Source organism: Pungitius pungitius, unplaced genomic scaffold (assembly GCF_949316345.1).
Source record: "Pungitius pungitius unplaced genomic scaffold, fPunPun2.1 scaffold_29, whole genome shotgun sequence".
Taxonomy (NCBI): Eukaryota; Metazoa; Chordata; class Actinopteri; order Perciformes; family Gasterosteidae; genus Pungitius; species Pungitius pungitius.
The window spans coordinates 424,050-445,103 of NW_026909812.1; the positions used below are offsets into that span (position 1 = coordinate 424,050).

At 42.6% G+C, this 21,054-nt stretch overlaps 43 non-coding genes across 43 annotated transcripts; all 43 read right to left on the reverse strand.

The window, feature by feature from the left end:
• Positions 1 to 9: 9 nt before the first annotated feature.
• Positions 10 to 128, reverse strand: LOC134110788 (5S ribosomal RNA). Its single transcript, XR_009944171.1, has one exon. It is a non-coding gene; the product is annotated as a 5S ribosomal RNA (ribosomal RNA).
• Positions 129 to 522: 394 nt separating this feature from the next.
• On the reverse strand, positions 523 to 641 carry LOC134110789 (5S ribosomal RNA). The gene has a single exon (XR_009944172.1). It is a non-coding gene; the product is annotated as a 5S ribosomal RNA (ribosomal RNA).
• A 394-nt stretch (positions 642 to 1,035) lies between these two features.
• LOC134110790 (5S ribosomal RNA) lies at positions 1,036 to 1,154 on the reverse strand. The gene has a single exon (XR_009944173.1). It is a non-coding gene; the product is annotated as a 5S ribosomal RNA (ribosomal RNA).
• A 394-nt stretch (positions 1,155 to 1,548) lies between these two features.
• Positions 1,549 to 1,667, reverse strand: LOC134110791 (5S ribosomal RNA). Its single transcript, XR_009944174.1, has one exon. It is a non-coding gene; the product is annotated as a 5S ribosomal RNA (ribosomal RNA).
• A 339-nt stretch (positions 1,668 to 2,006) lies between these two features.
• Positions 2,007 to 2,125, reverse strand: LOC134110792 (5S ribosomal RNA). The gene has a single exon (XR_009944175.1). It is a non-coding gene; the product is annotated as a 5S ribosomal RNA (ribosomal RNA).
• A 394-nt stretch (positions 2,126 to 2,519) lies between these two features.
• On the reverse strand, positions 2,520 to 2,638 carry LOC134111061 (5S ribosomal RNA). Its single transcript, XR_009944444.1, has one exon. It is a non-coding gene; the product is annotated as a 5S ribosomal RNA (ribosomal RNA).
• A 394-nt stretch (positions 2,639 to 3,032) lies between these two features.
• LOC134110793 (5S ribosomal RNA) lies at positions 3,033 to 3,151 on the reverse strand. The gene has a single exon (XR_009944176.1). It is a non-coding gene; the product is annotated as a 5S ribosomal RNA (ribosomal RNA).
• A 339-nt stretch (positions 3,152 to 3,490) lies between these two features.
• Positions 3,491 to 3,609, reverse strand: LOC134110794 (5S ribosomal RNA). Its single transcript, XR_009944177.1, has one exon. It is a non-coding gene; the product is annotated as a 5S ribosomal RNA (ribosomal RNA).
• A 394-nt stretch (positions 3,610 to 4,003) lies between these two features.
• LOC134111062 (5S ribosomal RNA) lies at positions 4,004 to 4,122 on the reverse strand. Its single transcript, XR_009944445.1, has one exon. It is a non-coding gene; the product is annotated as a 5S ribosomal RNA (ribosomal RNA).
• Positions 4,123 to 4,516: 394 nt separating this feature from the next.
• LOC134110795 (5S ribosomal RNA) lies at positions 4,517 to 4,635 on the reverse strand. The gene has a single exon (XR_009944178.1). It is a non-coding gene; the product is annotated as a 5S ribosomal RNA (ribosomal RNA).
• Positions 4,636 to 4,974: 339 nt separating this feature from the next.
• Positions 4,975 to 5,093, reverse strand: LOC134110796 (5S ribosomal RNA). The gene has a single exon (XR_009944179.1). It is a non-coding gene; the product is annotated as a 5S ribosomal RNA (ribosomal RNA).
• A 339-nt stretch (positions 5,094 to 5,432) lies between these two features.
• On the reverse strand, positions 5,433 to 5,551 carry LOC134110797 (5S ribosomal RNA). Its single transcript, XR_009944180.1, has one exon. It is a non-coding gene; the product is annotated as a 5S ribosomal RNA (ribosomal RNA).
• Positions 5,552 to 5,890: 339 nt separating this feature from the next.
• LOC134110799 (5S ribosomal RNA) lies at positions 5,891 to 6,009 on the reverse strand. The gene has a single exon (XR_009944182.1). It is a non-coding gene; the product is annotated as a 5S ribosomal RNA (ribosomal RNA).
• A 394-nt stretch (positions 6,010 to 6,403) lies between these two features.
• Positions 6,404 to 6,522, reverse strand: LOC134110800 (5S ribosomal RNA). Its single transcript, XR_009944183.1, has one exon. It is a non-coding gene; the product is annotated as a 5S ribosomal RNA (ribosomal RNA).
• A 394-nt stretch (positions 6,523 to 6,916) lies between these two features.
• Positions 6,917 to 7,035, reverse strand: LOC134110801 (5S ribosomal RNA). Its single transcript, XR_009944184.1, has one exon. It is a non-coding gene; the product is annotated as a 5S ribosomal RNA (ribosomal RNA).
• Positions 7,036 to 7,374: 339 nt separating this feature from the next.
• Positions 7,375 to 7,493, reverse strand: LOC134110802 (5S ribosomal RNA). Its single transcript, XR_009944185.1, has one exon. It is a non-coding gene; the product is annotated as a 5S ribosomal RNA (ribosomal RNA).
• Positions 7,494 to 7,887: 394 nt separating this feature from the next.
• Positions 7,888 to 8,006, reverse strand: LOC134111637 (5S ribosomal RNA). The gene has a single exon (XR_009944981.1). It is a non-coding gene; the product is annotated as a 5S ribosomal RNA (ribosomal RNA).
• A 394-nt stretch (positions 8,007 to 8,400) lies between these two features.
• Positions 8,401 to 8,519, reverse strand: LOC134110803 (5S ribosomal RNA). The gene has a single exon (XR_009944186.1). It is a non-coding gene; the product is annotated as a 5S ribosomal RNA (ribosomal RNA).
• Positions 8,520 to 8,913: 394 nt separating this feature from the next.
• On the reverse strand, positions 8,914 to 9,032 carry LOC134110804 (5S ribosomal RNA). The gene has a single exon (XR_009944187.1). It is a non-coding gene; the product is annotated as a 5S ribosomal RNA (ribosomal RNA).
• A 339-nt stretch (positions 9,033 to 9,371) lies between these two features.
• Positions 9,372 to 9,490, reverse strand: LOC134110805 (5S ribosomal RNA). The gene has a single exon (XR_009944188.1). It is a non-coding gene; the product is annotated as a 5S ribosomal RNA (ribosomal RNA).
• Positions 9,491 to 9,884: 394 nt separating this feature from the next.
• Positions 9,885 to 10,003, reverse strand: LOC134111280 (5S ribosomal RNA). Its single transcript, XR_009944663.1, has one exon. It is a non-coding gene; the product is annotated as a 5S ribosomal RNA (ribosomal RNA).
• Positions 10,004 to 10,342: 339 nt separating this feature from the next.
• Positions 10,343 to 10,461, reverse strand: LOC134110806 (5S ribosomal RNA). The gene has a single exon (XR_009944189.1). It is a non-coding gene; the product is annotated as a 5S ribosomal RNA (ribosomal RNA).
• A 394-nt stretch (positions 10,462 to 10,855) lies between these two features.
• On the reverse strand, positions 10,856 to 10,974 carry LOC134110807 (5S ribosomal RNA). Its single transcript, XR_009944190.1, has one exon. It is a non-coding gene; the product is annotated as a 5S ribosomal RNA (ribosomal RNA).
• A 339-nt stretch (positions 10,975 to 11,313) lies between these two features.
• On the reverse strand, positions 11,314 to 11,432 carry LOC134110808 (5S ribosomal RNA). Its single transcript, XR_009944191.1, has one exon. It is a non-coding gene; the product is annotated as a 5S ribosomal RNA (ribosomal RNA).
• Positions 11,433 to 11,826: 394 nt separating this feature from the next.
• LOC134110810 (5S ribosomal RNA) lies at positions 11,827 to 11,945 on the reverse strand. The gene has a single exon (XR_009944193.1). It is a non-coding gene; the product is annotated as a 5S ribosomal RNA (ribosomal RNA).
• A 339-nt stretch (positions 11,946 to 12,284) lies between these two features.
• LOC134110811 (5S ribosomal RNA) lies at positions 12,285 to 12,403 on the reverse strand. Its single transcript, XR_009944194.1, has one exon. It is a non-coding gene; the product is annotated as a 5S ribosomal RNA (ribosomal RNA).
• Positions 12,404 to 12,797: 394 nt separating this feature from the next.
• LOC134111063 (5S ribosomal RNA) lies at positions 12,798 to 12,916 on the reverse strand. Its single transcript, XR_009944446.1, has one exon. It is a non-coding gene; the product is annotated as a 5S ribosomal RNA (ribosomal RNA).
• Positions 12,917 to 13,310: 394 nt separating this feature from the next.
• On the reverse strand, positions 13,311 to 13,429 carry LOC134111390 (5S ribosomal RNA). Its single transcript, XR_009944773.1, has one exon. It is a non-coding gene; the product is annotated as a 5S ribosomal RNA (ribosomal RNA).
• A 339-nt stretch (positions 13,430 to 13,768) lies between these two features.
• Positions 13,769 to 13,887, reverse strand: LOC134110812 (5S ribosomal RNA). Its single transcript, XR_009944195.1, has one exon. It is a non-coding gene; the product is annotated as a 5S ribosomal RNA (ribosomal RNA).
• Positions 13,888 to 14,281: 394 nt separating this feature from the next.
• Positions 14,282 to 14,400, reverse strand: LOC134111748 (5S ribosomal RNA). The gene has a single exon (XR_009945092.1). It is a non-coding gene; the product is annotated as a 5S ribosomal RNA (ribosomal RNA).
• Positions 14,401 to 14,794: 394 nt separating this feature from the next.
• LOC134110813 (5S ribosomal RNA) lies at positions 14,795 to 14,913 on the reverse strand. The gene has a single exon (XR_009944196.1). It is a non-coding gene; the product is annotated as a 5S ribosomal RNA (ribosomal RNA).
• Positions 14,914 to 15,307: 394 nt separating this feature from the next.
• LOC134110814 (5S ribosomal RNA) lies at positions 15,308 to 15,426 on the reverse strand. Its single transcript, XR_009944197.1, has one exon. It is a non-coding gene; the product is annotated as a 5S ribosomal RNA (ribosomal RNA).
• Positions 15,427 to 15,820: 394 nt separating this feature from the next.
• On the reverse strand, positions 15,821 to 15,939 carry LOC134111396 (5S ribosomal RNA). The gene has a single exon (XR_009944779.1). It is a non-coding gene; the product is annotated as a 5S ribosomal RNA (ribosomal RNA).
• Positions 15,940 to 16,278: 339 nt separating this feature from the next.
• On the reverse strand, positions 16,279 to 16,397 carry LOC134110815 (5S ribosomal RNA). Its single transcript, XR_009944198.1, has one exon. It is a non-coding gene; the product is annotated as a 5S ribosomal RNA (ribosomal RNA).
• Positions 16,398 to 16,791: 394 nt separating this feature from the next.
• On the reverse strand, positions 16,792 to 16,910 carry LOC134111391 (5S ribosomal RNA). The gene has a single exon (XR_009944774.1). It is a non-coding gene; the product is annotated as a 5S ribosomal RNA (ribosomal RNA).
• Positions 16,911 to 17,249: 339 nt separating this feature from the next.
• LOC134110816 (5S ribosomal RNA) lies at positions 17,250 to 17,368 on the reverse strand. Its single transcript, XR_009944199.1, has one exon. It is a non-coding gene; the product is annotated as a 5S ribosomal RNA (ribosomal RNA).
• A 394-nt stretch (positions 17,369 to 17,762) lies between these two features.
• Positions 17,763 to 17,881, reverse strand: LOC134110817 (5S ribosomal RNA). Its single transcript, XR_009944200.1, has one exon. It is a non-coding gene; the product is annotated as a 5S ribosomal RNA (ribosomal RNA).
• A 339-nt stretch (positions 17,882 to 18,220) lies between these two features.
• LOC134110818 (5S ribosomal RNA) lies at positions 18,221 to 18,339 on the reverse strand. The gene has a single exon (XR_009944201.1). It is a non-coding gene; the product is annotated as a 5S ribosomal RNA (ribosomal RNA).
• A 339-nt stretch (positions 18,340 to 18,678) lies between these two features.
• On the reverse strand, positions 18,679 to 18,797 carry LOC134110819 (5S ribosomal RNA). The gene has a single exon (XR_009944202.1). It is a non-coding gene; the product is annotated as a 5S ribosomal RNA (ribosomal RNA).
• A 394-nt stretch (positions 18,798 to 19,191) lies between these two features.
• LOC134110821 (5S ribosomal RNA) lies at positions 19,192 to 19,310 on the reverse strand. Its single transcript, XR_009944204.1, has one exon. It is a non-coding gene; the product is annotated as a 5S ribosomal RNA (ribosomal RNA).
• A 394-nt stretch (positions 19,311 to 19,704) lies between these two features.
• LOC134110822 (5S ribosomal RNA) lies at positions 19,705 to 19,823 on the reverse strand. Its single transcript, XR_009944205.1, has one exon. It is a non-coding gene; the product is annotated as a 5S ribosomal RNA (ribosomal RNA).
• A 339-nt stretch (positions 19,824 to 20,162) lies between these two features.
• LOC134110823 (5S ribosomal RNA) lies at positions 20,163 to 20,281 on the reverse strand. The gene has a single exon (XR_009944206.1). It is a non-coding gene; the product is annotated as a 5S ribosomal RNA (ribosomal RNA).
• Positions 20,282 to 20,675: 394 nt separating this feature from the next.
• Positions 20,676 to 20,794, reverse strand: LOC134110824 (5S ribosomal RNA). Its single transcript, XR_009944207.1, has one exon. It is a non-coding gene; the product is annotated as a 5S ribosomal RNA (ribosomal RNA).
• Between the last annotated feature and the right edge of the window lie 260 nt (positions 20,795 to 21,054).

The window sequence follows — 21,054 nt, forward strand, 5'->3', positions numbered from 1 at the left end:
AAGTGAAAAAGCTTACGGCACCTGGGATTCCCAGGCGGTCTTCCATCCAGGTACTAACCAGGCCCTGCTCTGCTTAGCTTCCGAGATCAGACGAGATCGGGCGGAACCAGAGAGGTATGGCCGTAAGCTGCTTTTCAACTTTTTCCTAATCCTTTAAAACGTGTCAAAGATAATCAGAAGTTTCTTTTTCTAAAATTGAAGCAGTTCTTAGCATTGGCAAGAGAGGTTCCTAAAACCTAAAGGGAACTTTACTTTTCTTCACTGGTAAATCTAACATGTTTGGTTAGCACCTGTATTTCAACGGCTAAATTACAAACAAAAGTATGCCAATTGTTAAATGTTGATCAACACTAATTTAGCAACCATGAAACGGAATCATGTTTGATAATATTGTCTAAATGCCTTTCATATCCAACGTTAAAACAACAATAAACATGCATCTCTTCAACAATGTGATATACTTTTTGTAATTTGTAGGTGTACAATCTGCGGCGCTCTGCAGCTTTCAGAGAGAAGTGAAAAAGCTTACGGCACCTGGGATTCCCAGGCGGTCTTCCATCCAGGTACTAACCAGGCCCTGCTCTGCTTAGCTTCCGAGATCAGACGAGATCGGGCGGAACCAGAGAGGTATGGCCGTAAGCTGCTTTTCAACTTTTTCCTAATCCTTTAAAACGTGTCAAAGATAATCAGAAGTTTCTTTTTCTAAAATTGAAGCAGTTCTTAGCATTGGCAAGAGAGGTTCCTAAAACCTAAAGGGAACTTTACTTTTCTTCACTGGTAAATCTAACATGTTTGGTTAGCACCTGTATTTCAACGGCTAAATTACAAACAAAAGTATGCCAATTGTTAAATGTTGATCAACACTAATTTAGCAACCATGAAACGGAATCATGTTTGATAATATTGTCTAAATGCCTTTCATATCCAACGTTAAAACAACAATAAACATGCATCTCTTCAACAATGTGATATACTTTTTGTAATTTGTAGGTGTACAATCTGCGGCGCTCTGCAGCTTTCAGAGAGAAGTGAAAAAGCTTACGGCACCTGGGATTCCCAGGCGGTCTTCCATCCAGGTACTAACCAGGCCCTGCTCTGCTTAGCTTCCGAGATCAGACGAGATCGGGCGGAACCAGAGAGGTATGGCCGTAAGCTGCTTTTCAACTTTTTCCTAATCCTTTAAAACGTGTCAAAGATAATCAGAAGTTTCTTTTTCTAAAATTGAAGCAGTTCTTAGCATTGGCAAGAGAGGTTCCTAAAACCTAAAGGGAACTTTACTTTTCTTCACTGGTAAATCTAACATGTTTGGTTAGCACCTGTATTTCAACGGCTAAATTACAAACAAAAGTATGCCAATTGTTAAATGTTGATCAACACTAATTTAGCAACCATGAAACGGAATCATGTTTGATAATATTGTCTAAATGCCTTTCATATCCAACGTTAAAACAACAATAAACATGCATCTCTTCAACAATGTGATATACTTTTTGTAATTTGTAGGTGTACAATCTGCGGCGCTCTGCAGCTTTCAGAGAGAAGTGAAAAAGCTTACGGCACCTGGGATTCCCAGGCGGTCTTCCATCCAGGTACTAACCAGGCCCTGCTCTGCTTAGCTTCCGAGATCAGACGAGATCGGGCGGAACCAGAGAGGTATGGCCGTAAGCTGCTTTTTATCTTTTTCCTAATCCTTTATAATGCGTCAAAAAATTATGTCACGCCTGCCGTTGGCATCTTTTTGTGGGTTAAATAAGGGTATGCAAAGAAGGCTGTGACATCCTATGGCGAAAATTGGATGGACTAGAGAAGACCCGCCCAGGAGTCCCAGCCAATCGGTGGATGGCAATTGCAGTCCCCGCCACCTCAAATGGCCTGACGATGGTATGGACGTAAGCCACCTTTCATCTTCTTCCTATTGCATCTCTTCTACAATGTGATCAACTTTTTACAATTGTGTAGGTGTACAAGCTACGGCGCTGGGCGGCTTTCAGAGAGAGAAGTGAAAAAGCTTACGGCACCTGGGATTCCCAGGCGGTCTTCCATCCAGGTACTAACCAGGCCCTGCTCTGCTTAGCTTCCGAGATCAGACGAGATCGGGCGGAACCAGAGAGGTATGGCCGTAAGCTGCTTTTCAACTTTTTCCTAATCCTTTAAAACGTGTCAAAGATAATCAGAAGTTTCTTTTTCTAAAATTGAAGCAGTTCTTAGCATTGGCAAGAGAGGTTCCTAAAACCTAAAGGGAACTTTACTTTTCTTCACTGGTAAATCTAACATGTTTGGTTAGCACCTGTATTTCAACGGCTAAATTACAAACAAAAGTATGCCAATTGTTAAATGTTGATCAACACTAATTTAGCAACCATGAAACGGAATCATGTTTGATAATATTGTCTAAATGCCTTTCATATCCAACGTTAAAACAACAATAAACATGCATCTCTTCAACAATGTGATATACTTTTTGTAATTTGTAGGTGTACAATCTGCGGCGCTCTGCAGCTTTCAGAGAGAAGTGAAAACGCTTACGGCACCTGGGATTCCCAGGCGGTCTTCCATCCAGGTACTAACCAGGCCCTGCTCTGCTTAGCTTCCGAGATCAGACGAGATCGGGCGGAACCAGAGAGGTATGGCCGTAAGCTGCTTTTCAACTTTTTCCTAATCCTTTAAAACGTGTCAAAGATAATCAGAAGTTTCTTTTTCTAAAATTGAAGCAGTTCTTAGCATTGGCAAGAGAGGTTCCTAAAACCTAAAGGGAACTTTACTTTTCTTCACTGGTAAATCTAACATGTTTGGTTAGCACCTGTATTTCAACGGCTAAATTACAAACAAAAGTATGCCAATTGTTAAATGTTGATCAACACTAATTTAGCAACCATGAAACGGAATCATGTTTGATAATATTGTCTAAATGCCTTTCATATCCAACGTTAAAACAACAATAAACATGCATCTCTTCAACAATGTGATATACTTTTTGTAATTTGTAGGTGTACAATCTGCGGCGCTCTGCAGCTTTCAGAGAGAAGTGAAAAAGCTTACGGCACCTGGGATTCCCAGGCGGTCTTCCATCCAGGTACTAACCAGGCCCTGCTCTGCTTAGCTTCCGAGATCAGACGAGATCGGGCGGAACCAGAGAGGTATGGCCGTAAGCTGCTTTTTATCTTTTTCCTAATCCTTTATAATGCGTCAAAAAATTATGTCACGCCTGCCGTTGGCATCTTTTTGTGGGTTAAATAAGGGTATGCAAAGAAGGCTGTGACATCCTATGGCGAAAATTGGATGGACTAGAGAAGACCCGCCCAGGAGTCCCAGCCAATCGGTGGATGGCAATTGCAGTCCCCGCCACCTCAAATGGCCTGACGATGGTATGGACGTAAGCCACCTTTCATCTTCTTCCTATTGCATCTCTTCTACAATGTGATCAACTTTTTACAATTGTGTAGGTGTACAAGCTACGGCGCTGGGCGGCTTTCAGAGAGAGAAGTGAAAAAGCTTACGGCACCTGGGATTCCCAGGCGGTCTTCCATCCAGGTACTAACCAGGCCCTGCTCTGCTTAGCTTCCGAGATCAGACGAGATCGGGCGGAACCAGAGAGGTATGGCCGTAAGCTGCTTTTCAACTTTTTCCTAATCCTTTAAAACGTGTCAAAGATAATCAGAAGTTTCTTTTTCTAAAATTGAAGCAGTTCTTAGCATTGGCAAGAGAGGTTCCTAAAACCTAAAGGGAACTTTACTTTTCTTCACTGGTAAATCTAACATGTTTGGTTAGCACCTGTATTTCAACGGCTAAATTACAAACAAAAGTATGCCAATTGTTAAATGTTGATCAACACTAATTTAGCAACCATGAAACGGAATCATGTTTGATAATATTGTCTAAATGCCTTTCATATCCAACGTTAAAACAACAATAAACATGCATCTCTTCAACAATGTGATATACTTTTTGTAATTTGTAGGTGTACAATCTGCGGCGCTCTGCAGCTTTCAGAGAGAAGTGAAAACGCTTACGGCACCTGGGATTCCCAGGCGGTCTTCCATCCAGGTACTAACCAGGCCCTGCTCTGCTTAGCTTCCGAGATCAGACGAGATCGGGCGGAACCAGAGAGGTATGGCCGTAAGCTGCTTTTCAACTTTTTCCTAATCCTTTAAAACGTGTCAAAGATAATCAGAAGTTTCTTTTTCTAAAATTGAAGCAGTTCTTAGCATTGGCAAGAGAGGTTCCTAAAACCTAAAGGGAACTTTACTTTTCTTCACTGGTAAATCTAACATGTTTGGTTAGCACCTGTATTTCAACGGCTAAATTACAAACAAAAGTATGCCAATTGTTAAATGTTGATCAACACTAATTTAGCAACCATGAAACGGAATCATGTTTGATAATATTGTCTAAATGCCTTTCATATCCAACGTTAAAACAACAATAAACATGCATCTCTTCAACAATGTGATATACTTTTTGTAATTTGTAGGTGTACAATCTGCGGCGCTCTGCAGCTTTCAGAGAGAAGTGAAAAAGCTTACGGCACCTGGGATTCCCAGGCGGTCTTCCATCCAGGTACTAACCAGGCCCTGCTCTGCTTAGCTTCCGAGATCAGACGAGATCGGGCGGAACCAGAGAGGTATGGCCGTAAGCTGCTTTTTATCTTTTTCCTAATCCTTTATAATGCGTCAAAAAATTATGTCACGCCTGCCGTTGGCATCTTTTTGTGGGTTAAATAAGGGTATGCAAAGAAGGCTGTGACATCCTATGGCGAAAATTGGATGGACTAGAGAAGACCCGCCCAGGAGTCCCAGCCAATCGGTGGATGGCAATTGCAGTCCCCGCCACCTCAAATGGCCTGACGATGGTATGGACGTAAGCCACCTTTCATCTTCTTCCTATTGCATCTCTTCTACAATGTGATCAACTTTTTACAATTGTGTAGGTGTACAAGCTACGGCGCTGGGCGGCTTTCAGAGAGAGAAGTGAAAAAGCTTACGGCACCTGGGATTCCCAGGCGGTCTTCCATCCAGGTACTAACCAGGCCCTGCTCTGCTTAGCTTCCGAGATCAGACGAGATCGGGCGGAACCAGAGAGGTATGGCCGTAAGCTGCTTTTTATCTTTTTCCTAATCCTTTATAATGCGTCAAAAAATTATGTCACGCCTGCCATTGGCATCTTTGTGTGGGTTAAATAAGGGTATGCAAAGAAGGCTGTGACATCCTATGGCGAAAATTGGATGGACTAGAGAAGACCCGCCCAGGAGTCCCAGCCAATCGGTGGATGGCCATTGCAGTCCCCGCCACCTCAAATGGCCTGACGATGGTATGGACGTAAGCCACCTTTCATCTTCTTCCTATTGCATCTCTTCTACAATGTGATCAACTTTTTACAATTGTGTAGGTGTACAAGCTACGGCGCTGGGCGGCTTTCAGAGAGAGAAGTGAAAAAGCTTACGGCACCTGGGATTCCCAGGCGGTCTTCCATCCAGGTACTAACCAGGCCCTGCTCTGCTTAGCTTCCGAGATCAGACGAGATCGGGCGGAACCAGAGAGGTATGGCCGTAAGCTGCTTTTTATCTTTTTCCTAATCCTTTATAATGCGTCAAAAAATTATGTCACGCCTGCCGTTGGCATCTTTGTGTGGGTTAAATAAGGGTATGCAAAGAAGGCTGTGACATCCTATGGCGAAAATTGGATGGACTAGAGAAGACCCGCACAGGAGTCCCAGCCAATCGGTGGATGGCCATTGCAGTCCCCGCCACCTCAAATGGCCTGACGATGGTATGGACGTAAGCCACCTTTCATCTTCTTCCTATTGCATCTCTTCTACAATGTGATCAACTTTTTACAATTGTGTAGGTGTACAAGCTACGGCGCTGGGCGGCTTTCAGAGAGAGAAGTGAAAAAGCTTACGGCACCTGGGATTCCCAGGCGGTCTTCCATCCAGGTACTAACCAGGCCCTGCTCTGCTTAGCTTCCGAGATCAGACGAGATCGGGCGGAACCAGAGAGGTATGGCCGTAAGCTGCTTTTCAACTTTTTCCTAATCCTTTAAAACGTGTCAAAGATAATCAGAAGTTTCTTTTTCTAAAATTGAAGCAGTTCTTAGCATTGGCAAGAGAGGTTCCTAAAACCTAAAGGGAACTTTACTTTTCTTCACTGGTAAATCTAACATGTTTGGTTAGCACCTGTATTTCAACGGCTAAATTACAAACAAAAGTATGCCAATTGTTAAATGTTGATCAACACTAATTTAGCAACCATGAAACGGAATCATGTTTGATAATATTGTCTAAATGCCTTTCATATCCAACGTTAAAACAACAATAAACATGCATCTCTTCAACAATGTGATATACTTTTTGTAATTTGTAGGTGTACAATCTGCGGCGCTCTGCAGCTTTCAGAGAGAAGTGAAAAAGCTTACGGCACCTGGGATTCCCAGGCGGTCTTCCATCCAGGTACTAACCAGGCCCTGCTCTGCTTAGCTTCCGAGATCAGACGAGATCGGGCGGAACCAGAGAGGTATGGCCGTAAGCTGCTTTTCAACTTTTTCCTAATCCTTTAAAACGTGTCAAAGATAATCAGAAGTTTCTTTTTCTAAAATTGAAGCAGTTCTTAGCATTGGCAAGAGAGGTTCCTAAAACCTAAAGGGAACTTTACTTTTCTTCACTGGTAAATCTAACATGTTTGGTTAGCACCTGTATTTCAACGGCTAAATTACAAACAAAAGTATGCCAATTGTTAAATGTTGATCAACACTAATTTAGCAACCATGAAACGGAATCATGTTTGATAATATTGTCTAAATGCCTTTCATATCCAACGTTAAAACAACAATAAACATGCATCTCTTCAACAATGTGATATACTTTTTGTAATTTGTAGGTGTACAATCTGCGGCGCTCTGCAGCTTTCAGAGAGAAGTGAAAAAGCTTACGGCACCTGGGATTCCCAGGCGGTCTTCCATCCAGGTACTAACCAGGCCCTGCTCTGCTTAGCTTCCGAGATCAGACGAGATCGGGCGGAACCAGAGAGGTATGGCCGTAAGCTGCTTTTTATCTTTTTCCTAATCCTTTATAATGCGTCAAAAAATTATGTCACGCCTGCCGTTGGCATCTTTTTGTGGGTTAAATAAGGGTATGCAAAGAAGGCTGTGACATCCTATGGCGAAAATTGGATGGACTAGAGAAGACCCGCCCAGGAGTCCCAGCCAATCGGTGGATGGCAATTGCAGTCCCCGCCACCTCAAATGGCCTGACGATGGTATGGACGTAAGCCACCTTTCATCTTCTTCCTATTGCATCTCTTCTACAATGTGATCAACTTTTTACAATTGTGTAGGTGTACAAGCTACGGCGCTGGGCGGCTTTCAGAGAGAGAAGTGAAAAAGCTTACGGCACCTGGGATTCCCAGGCGGTCTTCCATCCAGGTACTAACCAGGCCCTGCTCTGCTTAGCTTCCGAGATCAGACGAGATCGGGCGGAACCAGAGAGGTATGGCCGTAAGCTGCTTTTCAACTTTTTCCTAATCCTTTAAAACGTGTCAAAGATAATCAGAAGTTTCTTTTTCTAAAATTGAAGCAGTTCTTAGCATTGGCAAGAGAGGTTCCTAAAACCTAAAGGGAACTTTACTTTTCTTCACTGGTAAATCTAACATGTTTGGTTAGCACCTGTATTTCAACGGCTAAATTACAAACAAAAGTATGCCAATTGTTAAATGTTGATCAACACTAATTTAGCAACCATGAAACGGAATCATGTTTGATAATATTGTCTAAATGCCTTTCATATCCAACGTTAAAACAACAATAAACATGCATCTCTTCAACAATGTGATATACTTTTTGTAATTTGTAGGTGTACAATCTGCGGCGCTCTGCAGCTTTCAGAGAGAAGTGAAAAAGCTTACGGCACCTGGGATTCCCAGGCGGTCTTCCATCCAGGTACTAACCAGGCCCTGCTCTGCTTAGCTTCCGAGATCAGACGAGATCGGGCGTAACCAGAGAGGTATGGCCGTAAGCTGCTTTTCAACTTTTTCCTAATCCTTTAAAACGTGTCAAAGATAATCAGAAGTTTCTTTTTCTAAAATTGAAGCAGTTCTTAGCATTGGCAAGAGAGGTTCCTAAAACCTAAAGGGAACTTTACTTTTCTTCACTGGTAAATCTAACATGTTTGGTTAGCACCTGTATTTCAACGGCTAAATTACAAACAAAAGTATGCCAATTGTTAAATGTTGATCAACACTAATTTAGCAACCATGAAACGGAATCATGTTTGATAATATTGTCTAAATGCCTTTCATATCCAACGTTAAAACAACAATAAACATGCATCTCTTCAACAATGTGATATACTTTTTGTAATTTGTAGGTGTACAATCTGCGGCGCTCTGCAGCTTTCAGAGAGAAGTGAAAAAGCTTACGGCACCTGGGATTCCCAGGCGGTCTTCCATCCAGGTACTAACCAGGCCCTGCTCTGCTTAGCTTCCGAGATCAGACGAGATCGGGCGGAACCAGAGAGGTATGGCCGTAAGCTGCTTTTCAACTTTTTCCTAATCCTTTAAAACGTGTCAAAGATAATCAGAAGTTTCTTTTTCTAAAATTGAAGCAGTTCTTAGCATTGGCAAGAGAGGTTCCTAAAACCTAAAGGGAACTTTACTTTTCTTCACTGGTAAATCTAACATGTTTGGTTAGCACCTGTATTTCAACGGCTAAATTACAAACAAAAGTATGCCAATTGTTAAATGTTGATCAACACTAATTTAGCAACCATGAAACGGAATCATGTTTGATAATATTGTCTAAATGCCTTTCATATCCAACGTTAAAACAACAATAAACATGCATCTCTTCAACAATGTGATATACTTTTTGTAATTTGTAGGTGTACAATCTGCGGCGCTCTGCAGCTTTCAGAGAGAAGTGAAAAAGCTTACGGCACCTGGGATTCCCAGGCGGTCTTCCATCCAGGTACTAACCAGGCCCTGCTCTGCTTAGCTTCCGAGATCAGACGAGATCGGGCGGAACCAGAGAGGTATGGCCGTAAGCTGCTTTTTATCTTTTTCCTAATCCTTTATAATGCGTCAAAAAATTATGTCACGCCTGCCGTTGGCATCTTTTTGTGGGTTAAATAAGGGTATGCAAAGAAGGCTGTGACATCCTATGGCGAAAATTGGATGGACTAGAGAAGACCCGCCCAGGAGTCCCAGCCAATCGGTGGATGGCAATTGCAGTCCCCGCCACCTCAAATGGCCTGACGATGGTATGGACGTAAGCCACCTTTCATCTTCTTCCTATTGCATCTCTTCTACAATGTGATCAACTTTTTACAATTGTGTAGGTGTACAAGCTACGGCGCTGGGCGGCTTTCAGAGAGAGAAGTGAAAAAGCTTACGGCACCTGGGATTCCCAGGCGGTCTTCCATCCAGGTACTAACCAGGCCCTGCTCTGCTTAGCTTCCGAGATCAGACGAGATCGGGCGGAACCAGAGAGGTATGGCCGTAAGCTGCTTTTCATCTTTTTCCTAATCCTTTAAAACGTGTCAAAGATAATCAGAAGTTTCTTTTTCTAAAATTGAAGCAGTTCTTAGCATTGGCAAGAGAGGTTCCTAAAACCTAAAGGGAACTTTACTTTTCTTCACTGGTAAATCTAACATGTTTGGTTAGCACCTGTATTTCAACGGCTAAATTACAAACAAAAGTATGCCAATTGTTAAATGTTGATCAACACTAATTTAGCAACCATGAAACGGAATCATGTTTGATAATATTGTCTAAATGCCTTTCATATCCAACGTTAAAACAACAATAAACATGCATCTCTTCAACAATGTGATATACTTTTTGTAATTTGTAGGTGTACAATCTGCGGCGCTCTGCAGCTTTCAGAGAGAAGTGAAAAAGCTTACGGCACCTGGGATTCCCAGGCGGTCTTCCATCCAGGTACTAACCAGGCCCTGCTCTGCTTAACTTCCGAGATCAGACGAGATCGGGCGGAACCAGAGAGGTATGGCCGTAAGCTGCTTTTTATCTTTTTCCTAATCCTTTATAATGCGTCAAAAAATTATGTCACGCCTGCCGTTGGCATCTTTTTGTGGGTTAAATAAGGGTATGCAAAGAAGGCTGTGACATCCTATGGCGAAAATTGGATGGACTAGAGAAGACCCGCCCAGGAGTCCCAGCCAATCGGTGGATGGCCATTGCAGTCCCCGCCACCTCAAATGGCCTGACGATGGTATGGACGTAAGCCACCTTTCATCTTCTTCCTATTGCATCTCTTCTACAATGTGATCAACTTTTTACAATTGTGTAGGTGTACAAGCTACGGCGCTGGGCGGCTTTCAGAGAGAGAAGTGAAAAAGCTTACGGCACCTGGGATTCCCAGGCGGTCTTCCATCCAGGTACTAACCAGGCCCTGCTCTGCTTAGCTTCCGAGATCAGACGAGATCGGGCGGAACCAGAGAGGTATGGCCGTAAGCTGCTTTTCAACTTTTTCCTAATCCTTTAAAACGTGTCAAAGATAATCAGAAGTTTCTTTTTCTAAAATTGAAGCAGTTCTTAGCATTGGCAAGAGAGGTTCCTAAAACCTAAAGGGAACTTTACTTTTCTTCACTGGTAAATCTAACATGTTTGGTTAGCACCTGTATTTCAACGGCTAAATTACAAACAAAAGTATGCCAATTGTTAAATGTTGATCAACACTAATTTAGCAACCATGAAACGGAATCATGTTTGATAATATTGTCTAAATGCCTTTCATATCCAACGTTAAAACAACAATAAACATGCATCTCTTCAACAATGTGATATACTTTTTGTAATTTGTAGGTGTACAATCTGCGGCGCTCTGCAGCTTTCAGAGAGAAGTGAAAAAGCTTACGGCACCTGGGATTCCCAGGCGGTCTTCCATCCAGGTACTAACCAGGCCCTGCTCTGCTTAGCTTCCGAGATCAGACGAGATCGGGCGGAACCAGAGAGGTATGGCCGTAAGCTGCTTTTTATCTTTTTCCTAATCCTTTATAATGCGTCAAAAAATTATGTCACGCCTGCCGTTGGCATCTTTTTGTGGGTTAAATAAGGGTATGCAAAGAAGGCTGTGACATCCTATGGCGAAAATTGGATGGACTAGAGAAGACCCGCCCAGGAGTCCCAGCCAATCGGTGGATGGCAATTGCAGTCCCCGCCACCTCAAATGGCCTGACGATGGTATGGACGTAAGCCACCTTTCATCTTCTTCCTATTGCATCTCTTCTACAATGTGATCAACTTTTTACAATTGTGTAGGTGTACAAGCTACGGCGCTGGGCGGCTTTCAGAGAGAGAAGTGAAAAAGCTTACGGCACCTGGGATTCCCAGGCGGTCTTCCATCCAGGTACTAACCAGGCCCTGCTCTGCTTAGCTTCCGAGATCAGACGAGATCGGGCGGAACCAGAGAGGTATGGCCGTAAGCTGCTTTTCAACTTTTTCCTAATCCTTTAAAACGTGTCAAAGATAATCAGAAGTTTCTTTTTCTAAAATTGAAGCAGTTCTTAGCATTGGCAAGAGAGGTTCCTAAAACCTAAAGGGAACTTTACTTTTCTTCACTGGTAAATCTAACATGTTTGGTTAGCACCTGTATTTCAACGGCTAAATTACAAACAAAAGTATGCCAATTGTTAAATGTTGATCAACACTAATTTAGCAACCATGAAACGGAATCATGTTTGATAATATTGTCTAAATGCCTTTCATATCCAACGTTAAAACAACAATAAACATGCATCTCTTCAACAATGTGATATACTTTTTGTAATTTGTAGGTGTACAATCTGCGGCGCTCTGCAGCTTTCAGAGAGAAGTGAAAAAGCTTACGGCACCTGGGATTCCCAGGCGGTCTTCCATCCAGGTACTAACCAGGCCCTGCTCTGCTTAGCTTCCGAGATCAGACGAGATCGGGCGGAACCAGAGAGGTATGGCCGTAAGCTGCTTTTTATCTTTTTCCTAATCCTTTATAATGCGTCAAAAAATTATGTCACGCCTGCCGTTGGCATCTTTTTGTGGGTTAAATAAGGGTATGCAAAGAAGGCTGTGACATCCTATGGCGAAAATTGGATGGACTAGAGAAGACCCGCCCAGGAGTCCCAGCCAATCGGTGGATGGCAATTGCAGTCCCCGCCACCTCAAATGGCCTGACGATGGTATGGACGTAAGCCACCTTTCATCTTCTTCCTATTGCATCTCTTCTACAATGTGATCAACTTTTTACAATTGTGTAGGTGTACAAGCTACGGCGCTGGGCGGCTTTCAGAGAGAGAAGTGAAAAAGCTTACGGCACCTGGGATTCCCAGGCGGTCTTCCATCCAGGTACTAACCAGGCCCTGCTCTGCTTAGCTTCCGAGATCAGACGAGATCGGGCGGAACCAGAGAGGTATGGCCGTAAGCTGCTTTTCAACTTTTTCCTAATCCTTTAAAACGTGTCAAAGATAATCAGAAGTTTCTTTTTCTAAAATTGAAGCAGTTCTTAGCATTGGCAAGAGAGGTTCCTAAAACCTAAAGGGAACTTTACTTTTCTTCACTGGTAAATCTAACATGTTTGGTTAGCACCTGTATTTCAACGGCTAAATTACAAACAAAAGTATGCCAATTGTTAAATGTTGATCAACACTAATTTAGCAACCATGAAACGGAATCATGTTTGATAATATTGTCTAAATGCCTTTCATATCCAACGTTAAAACAACAATAAACATGCATCTCTTCAACAATGTGATATACTTTTTGTAATTTGTAGGTGTACAATCTGCGGCGCTCTGCAGCTTTCAGAGAGAAGTGAAAACGCTTACGGCACCTGGGATTCCCAGGCGGTCTTCCATCCAGGTACTAACCAGGCCCTGCTCTGCTTAGCTTCCGAGATCAGACGAGATCGGGCGGAACCAGAGAGGTATGGCCGTAAGCTGCTTTTCAACTTTTTCCTAATCCTTTAAAACGTGTCAAAGATAATCAGAAGTTTCTTTTTCTAAAATTGAAGCAGTTCTTAGCATTGGCAAGAGAGGTTCCTAAAACCTAAAGGGAACTTTACTTTTCTTCACTGGTAAATCTAACATGTTTGGTTAGCACCTGTATTTCAACGGCTAAATTACAAACAAAAGTATGCCAATTGTTAAATGTTGATCAACACTAATTTAGCAACCATGAAACGGAATCATGTTTGATAATATTGTCTAAATGCCTTTCATATCCAACGTTAAAACAACAATAAACATGCATCTCTTCAACAATGTGATATACTTTTTGTAATTTGTAGGTGTACAATCTGCGGCGCTCTGCAGCTTTCAGAGAGAAGTGAAAAAGCTTACGGCACCTGGGATTCCCAGGCGGTCTTCCATCCAGGTACTAACCATGCCCTGCTCTGCTTAGCTTCCGAGATCAGACGAGATCGGGCGGAACCAGAGAGGTATGGCCGTAAGCTGCTTTTTATCTTTTTCCTAATCCTTTATAATGCGTCAAAAAATTATGTCACGCCTGCCGTTGGCATCTTTTTGTGGGTTAAATAAGGGTATGCAAAGAAGGCTGTGACATCCTATGGCGAAAATTGGATGGACTAGAGAAGACCCGCCCAGGAGTCCCAGCCAATCGGTGGATGGCAATTGCAGTCCCCGCCACCTCAAATGGCCTGACGATGGTATGGACGTAAGCCACCTTTCATCTTCTTCCTATTGCATCTCTTCTACAATGTGATCAACTTTTTACAATTGTGTAGGTGTACAAGCTACGGCGCTGGGCGGCTTTCAGAGAGAGAAGTGAAAAAGCTTACGGCACCTGGGATTCCCAGGCGGTCTTCCATCCAGGTACTAACCAGGCCCTGCTCTGCTTAGCTTCCGAGATCAGACGAGATCGGGCGGAACCAGAGAGGTATGGCCGTAAGCTGCTTTTCAACTTTTTCCTAATCCTTTAAAACGTGTCAAAGATAATCAGAAGTTTCTTTTTCTAAAATTGAAGCAGTTCTTAGCATTGGCAAGAGAGGTTCCTAAAACCTAAAGGGAACTTTACTTTTCTTCACTGGTAAATCTAACATGTTTGGTTAGCACCTGTATTTCAACGGCTAAATTACAAACAAAAGTATGCCAATTGTTAAATGTTGATCAACACTAATTTAGCAACCATGAAACGGAATCATGTTTGATAATATTGTCTAAATGCCTTTCATATCCAACGTTAAAACAACAATAAACATGCATCTCTTCAACAATGTGATATACTTTTTGTAATTTGTAGGTGTACAATCTGCGGCGCTCTGCAGCTTTCAGAGAGAAGTGAAAAAGCTTACGGCACCTGGGATTCCCAGGCGGTCTTCCATCCAGGTACTAACCAGGCCCTGCTCTGCTTAGCTTCCGAGATCAGACGAGATCGGGCGTAACCAGAGAGGTATGGCCGTAAGCTGCTTTTCAACTTTTTCCTAATCCTTTAAAACGTGTCAAAGATAATCAGAAGTTTCTTTTTCTAAAATTGAAGCAGTTCTTAGCATTGGCAAGAGAGGTTCCTAAAACCTAAAGGGAACTTTACTTTTCTTCACTGGTAAATCTAACATGTTTGGTTAGCACCTGTATTTCAACGGCTAAATTACAAACAAAAGTATGCCAATTGTTAAATGTTGATCAACACTAATTTAGCAACCATGAAACGGAATCATGTTTGATAATATTGTCTAAATGCCTTTCATATCCAACGTTAAAACAACAATAAACATGCATCTCTTCAACAATGTGATATACTTTTTGTAATTTGTAGGTGTACAATCTGCGGCGCTCTGCAGCTTTCAGAGAGAAGTGAAAAAGCTTACGGCACCTGGGATTCCCAGGCGGTCTTCCATCCAGGTACTAACCAGGCCCTGCTCTGCTTAGCTTCCGAGATCAGACGAGATCGGGCGGAACCAGAGAGGTATGGCCGTAAGCTGCTTTTCAACTTTTTCCTAATCCTTTAAAACGTGTCAAAGATAATCAGAAGTTTCTTTTTCTAAAATTGAAGCAGTTCTTAGCATTGGCAAGAGAGGTTCCTAAAACCTAAAGGGAACTTTACTTTTCTTCACTGGTAAATCTAACATGTTTGGTTAGCACCTGTATTTCAACGGCTAAATTACAAACAAAAGTATGCCAATTGTTAAATGTTGATCAACACTAATTTAGCAACCATGAAACGGAATCATGTTTGATAATATTGTCTAAATGCCTTTCATATCCAACGTTAAAACAACAATAAACATGCATCTCTTCAACAATGTGATATACTTTTTGTAATTTGTAGGTGTACAATCTGCGGCGCTCTGCAGCTTTCAGAGAGAAGTGAAAAAGCTTACGGCACCTGGGATTCCCAGGCGGTCTTCCATCCAGGTACTAACCAGGCCCTGCTCTGCTTAGCTTCCGAGATCAGACGAGATCGGGCGGAACCAGAGAGGTATGGCCGTAAGCTGCTTTTCAACTTTTTCCTAATCCTTTAAAACGTGTCAAAGATAATCAGAAGTTTCTTTTTCTAAAATTGAAGCAGTTCTTAGCATTGGCAAGAGAGGTTCCTAAAACCTAAAGGGAACTTTACTTTTCTTCACTGGTAAATCTAACATGTTTGGTTAGCACCTGTATTTCAACGGCTAAATTACAAACAAAAGTATGCCAATTGTTAAATGTTGATCAACACTAATTTAGCAACCATGAAACGGAATCATGTTTGATAATATTGTCTAAATGCCTTTCATATCCAACGTTAAAACAACAATAAACATGCATCTCTTCAACAATGTGATATACTTTTTGTAATTTGTAGGTGTACAATCTGCGGCGCTCTGCAGCTTTCAGAGAGAAGTGAAAAAGCTTACGGCACCTGGGATTCCCAGGCGGTCTTCCATCCAGGTACTAACCAGGCCCTGCTCTGCTTAGCTTGCGAGATCAGACGAGATCGGGCGGAACCAGAGAGGTATGGCCGTAAGCTGCTTTTTATCTTTTTCCTAATCCTTTATAATGCGTCAAAAAATTATGTCACGCCTGCCGTTGGCATCTTTTTGTGGGTTAAATAAGGGTATGCAAAGAAGGCTGTGACATCCTATGGCGAAAATTGGATGGACTAGAGAAGACCCGCCCAGGAGTCCCAGCCAATCGGTGGATGGCAATTGCAGTCCCCGCCACCTCAAATGGCCTGACGATGGTATGGACGTAAGCCACCTTTCATCTTCTTCCTATTGCATCTCTTCTACAATGTGATCAACTTTTTACAATTGTGTAGGTGTACAAGCTACGGCGCTGGGCGGCTTTCAGAGAGAGAAGTGAAAAAGCTTACGGCACCTGGGATTCCCAGGCGGTCTTCCATCCAGGTACTAACCAGGCCCTGCTCTGCTTAGCTTCCGAGATCAGACGAGATCGGGCGGAACCAGAGAGGTATGGCCGTAAGCTGCTTTTCATCTTTTTCCTAATCCTTTAAAACGTGTCAAAGATAATCAGAAGTTTCTTTTTCTAAAATTGAAGCAGTTCTTAGCATTGGCAAGAGAGGTTCCTAAAACCTAAAGGGAACTTTACTTTTCTTCACTGGTAAATCTAACATGTTTGGTTAGCACCTGTATTTCAACGGCTAAATTACAAACAAAAGTATGCCAATTGTTAAATGTTGATCAACACTAATTTAGCAACCATGAAACGGAATCATGTTTGATAATATTGTCTAAATGCCTTTCATATCCAACGTTAAAACAACAATAAACATGCATCTCTTCAACAATGTGATATACTTTTTGTAATTTGTAGGTGTACAATCTGCGGCGCTCTGCAGCTTTCAGAGAGAAGTGAAAAAGCTTACGGCACCTGGGATTCCCAGGCGGTCTTCCATCCAGGTACTAACCAGGCCCTGCTCTGCTTAACTTCCGAGATCAGACGAGATCGGGCGGAACCAGAGAGGTATGGCCGTAAGCTGCTTTTTATCTTTTTCCTAATCCTTTATAATGCGTCAAAAAATTATGTCACGCCTGCCGTTGGCATCTTTTTGTGGGTTAAATAAGGGTATGCAAAGAAGGCTGTGACATCCTATGGCGAAAATTGGATGGACTAGAGAAGACCCGCCCAGGAGTCCCAGCCAATCGGTGGATGGCAATTGCAGTCCCCGCCACCTCAAATGGCCTGACGATGGTATGGACGTAAGCCACCTTTCATCTTCTTCCTATTGCATCTCTTCTACAATGTGATCAACTTTTTACAATTGTGTAGGTGTACAAGCTACGGCGCTGGGCGGCTTTCAGAGAGAGAAGTGAAAAAGCTTACGGCACCTGGGATTCCCAGGCGGTCTTCCATCCAGGTACTAACCAGGCCCTGCTCTGCTTAGCTTCCGAGATCAGACGAGATCGGGCGGAACCAGAGAGGTATGGCCGTAAGCTGCTTTTCATCTTTTTCCTAATCCTTTAAAACGTGTCAAAGATAATCAGAAGTTTCTTTTTCTAAAATTGAAGCAGTTCTTAGCATTGGCAAGAGAGGTTCCTAAAACCTAAAGGGAACTTTACTTTTGTTCACTGGTAAATCTAACATGTTTGGTTAGCACCTGTATTTCAACGGCTAAATTACAAACAAAAGTATGCCAATTGTTAAATGTTGATCAACACTAATTTAGCAACCATGAAACGGAATCATGTTTGATAATATTGTCTAAATGCCTTTCATATCCAACGTTAAAACAACAATAAACATGCATCTCTTCAACAATGTGATATACTTTTTGTAATTTGTAGGTGTACAATCTGCGGCGCTCTGCAGCTTTCAGAGAGAAGTGAAAAAGCTTACGGCACCTGGGATTCCCAGGCGGTCTTCCATCCAGGTACTAACCAGGCCCTGCTCTGCTTAGCTTCCGAGATCAGACGAGATCGGGCGGAACCAGAGAGGTATGGCCGTAAGCTGCTTTTTATCTTTTTCCTAATCCTTTATAATGCGTCAAAAAATTATGTCACGCCTGCCATTGGCATCTTTGTGTGGGTTAAATAAGGGTATGCAAAGAAGGCTGTGACATCCTATGGCGAAAATTGGATGGACTAGAGAAGACCCGCCCAGGAGTCCCAGCCAATCGGTGGATGGCCATTGCAGTCCCCGCCACCTCAAATGGCCTGACGATGGTATGGACGTAAGCCACCTTTCATCTTCTTCCTATTGCATCTCTTCTACAATGTGATCAACTTTTTACAATTGTGTAGGTGTACAAGCTACGGCGCTGGGCGGCTTTCAGAGAGAGAAGTGAAAAAGCTTACGGCACCTGGGATTCCCAGGCGGTCTTCCATCCAGGTACTAACCAGGCCCTGCTCTGCTTAGCTTCCGAGATCAGACGAGATCGGGCGGAACCAGAGAGGTATGGCCGTAAGCTGCTTTTTATCTTTTTCCTAATCCTTTATAATGCGTCAAAAAATTATGTCACGCCTGCCGTTGGCATCTTTGTGTGGGTTAAATAAGGGTATGCAAAGAAGGCTGTGACATCCTATGGCGAAAATTGGATGGACTAGAGAAGACCCGCCCAGGAGTCCCAGCCAATCGGTGGATGGCCATTGCAGTCCCCGCCACCTCAAATGGCCTGACGATGGTATGGACGTAAGCCACCTTTCATCTTCTTCCTATTGCATCTCTTCTACAATGTGATCAACTTTTTACAATTGTGTAGGTGTACAAGCTACGGCGCTGGGCGGCTTTCAGAGAGAGAAGTGAAAAAGCTTACGGCACCTGGGATTCCCAGGCGGTCTTCCATCCAGGTACTAACCAGGCCCTGCTCTGCTTAGCTTCCGAGATCAGACGAGATCGGGCGGAACCAGAGAGGTATGGCCGTAAGCTGCTTTTCAACTTTTTCCTAATCCTTTAAAACGTGTCAAAGATAATCAGAAGTTTCTTTTTCTAAAATTGAAGCAGTTCTTAGCATTGGCAAGAGAGGTTCCTAAAACCTAAAGGGAACTTTACTTTTCTTCACTGGTAAATCTAACATGTTTGGTTAGCACCTGTATTTCAACGGCTAAATTACAAACAAAAGTATGCCAATTGTTAAATGTTGATCAACACTAATTTAGCAACCATGAAACGGAATCATGTTTGATAATATTGTCTAAATGCCTTTCATATCCAACGTTAAAACAACAATAAACATGCATCTCTTCAACAATGTGATATACTTTTTGTAATTTGTAGGTGTACAATCTGCGGCGCTCTGCAGCTTTCAGAGAGAAGTGAAAAAGCTTACGGCACCTGGGATTCCCAGGCGGTCTTCCATCCAGGTACTAACCAGGCCCTGCTCTGCTTAGCTTCCGAGATCAGACGAGATCGGGCGGAACCAGAGAGGTATGGCCGTAAGCTGCTTTTCAACTTTTTCCTAATCCTTTAAAACGTGTCAAAGATAATCAGAAGTTTCTTTTTCTAAAATTGAAGCAGTTCTTAGCATTGGCAAGAGAGGTTCCTAAAACCTAAAGGGAACTTTACTTTTCTTCACTGGTAAATCTAACATGTTTGGTTAGCACCTGTATTTCAACGGCTAAATTACAAACAAAAGTATGCCAATTGTTAAATGTTGATCAACACTAATTTAGCAACCATGAAACGGAATCATGTTTGATAATATTGTCTAAATGCCTTTCATATCCAACGTTAAAACAACAATAAACATGCATCTCTTCAACAATGTGATATACTTTTTGTAATTTGTAGGTGTACAATCTGCGGCGCTCTGCAGCTTTCAGAGAGAAGTGAAAAAGCTTACGGCACCTGGGATTCCCAGGCGGTCTTCCATCCAGGTACTAACCAGGCCCTGCTCTGCTTAGCTTCCGAGATCAGACGAGATCGGGCGGAACCAGAGAGGTATGGCCGTAAGCTGCTTTTTATCTTTTTCCTAATCCTTTATAATGCGTCAAAAAATTATGTCACGCCTGCCGTTGGCATCTTTTTGTGGGTTAAATAAGGGTATGCAAAGAAGGCTGTGACATCCTATGGCGAAAATTGGATGGACTAGAGAAGACCCGCCCAGGAGTCCCAGCCAATCGGTGGATGGCAATTGCAGTCCCCGCCACCTCAAAAGGCCTGACGATGGTATGGACGTAAGCCACCTTTCATCTTCTTCCTATTGCATCTCTTCTACAATGTGATCAACTTTTTACAATTGTGTAGGTGTACAAGCTACGGCGCTGGGCGGCTTTCAGAGAGAGAAGTGAAAAAGCTTACGGCACCTGGGATTCCCAGGCGGTCTTCCATCCAGGTACTAACCAGGCCCTGCTCTGCTTAGCTTCCGAGATCAGACGAGATCGGGCGGAACCAGAGAGGTATGGCCGTAAGCTGCTTTTCAACTTTTTCCTAATCCTTTAAAACGTGTCAAAGATAATCAGAAGTTTCTTTTTCTAAAATTGAAGCAGTTCTTAGCATTGGCAAGAGAGGTTCCTAAAACCTAAAGGGAACTTTACTTTTCTTCACTGGTAAATCTAACATGTTTGGTTAGCACCTGTATTTCAACGGCTAAATTACAAACAAAAGTATGCCAATTGTTAAATGTTGATCAACACTAATTTAGCAACCATGAAACGGAATCATGTTTGATAATATTGTCTAAATGCCTTTCATATCCAACGTTAAAACAACAATAAACATGCATCTCTTCAACAATGTGATATACTTTTTGTAATTTGTAGGTGTACAATCTGCGGCGCTCTGCAGCTTTCAGAGAGAAGTGAAAAAGCTTACGGCACCTGGGATTCCCAGGCGGTCTTCCATCCAGGTACTAACCAGGCCCTGCTCTGCTTAGCTTCCGAGATCAGACGAGATCGGGCGGAACCAGAGAGGTATGGCCGTAAGCTGCTTTTCAACTTTTTCCTAATCCTTTAAAACGTGTCAAAGATAATCAGAAGTTTCTTTTTCTAAAATTGAAGCAGTTCTTAGCATTGGCAAGAGAGGTTCCTAAAACCTAAAGGGAACTTTACTTTTCTTCACTGGTAAATCTAACATGTTTGGTTAGCACCTGTATTTCAACGGCTAAATTACAAACAAAAGTATGCCAATTGTTAAATGTTGATCAACACTAATTTAGCAACCATGAAACGGAATCATGTTTGATAA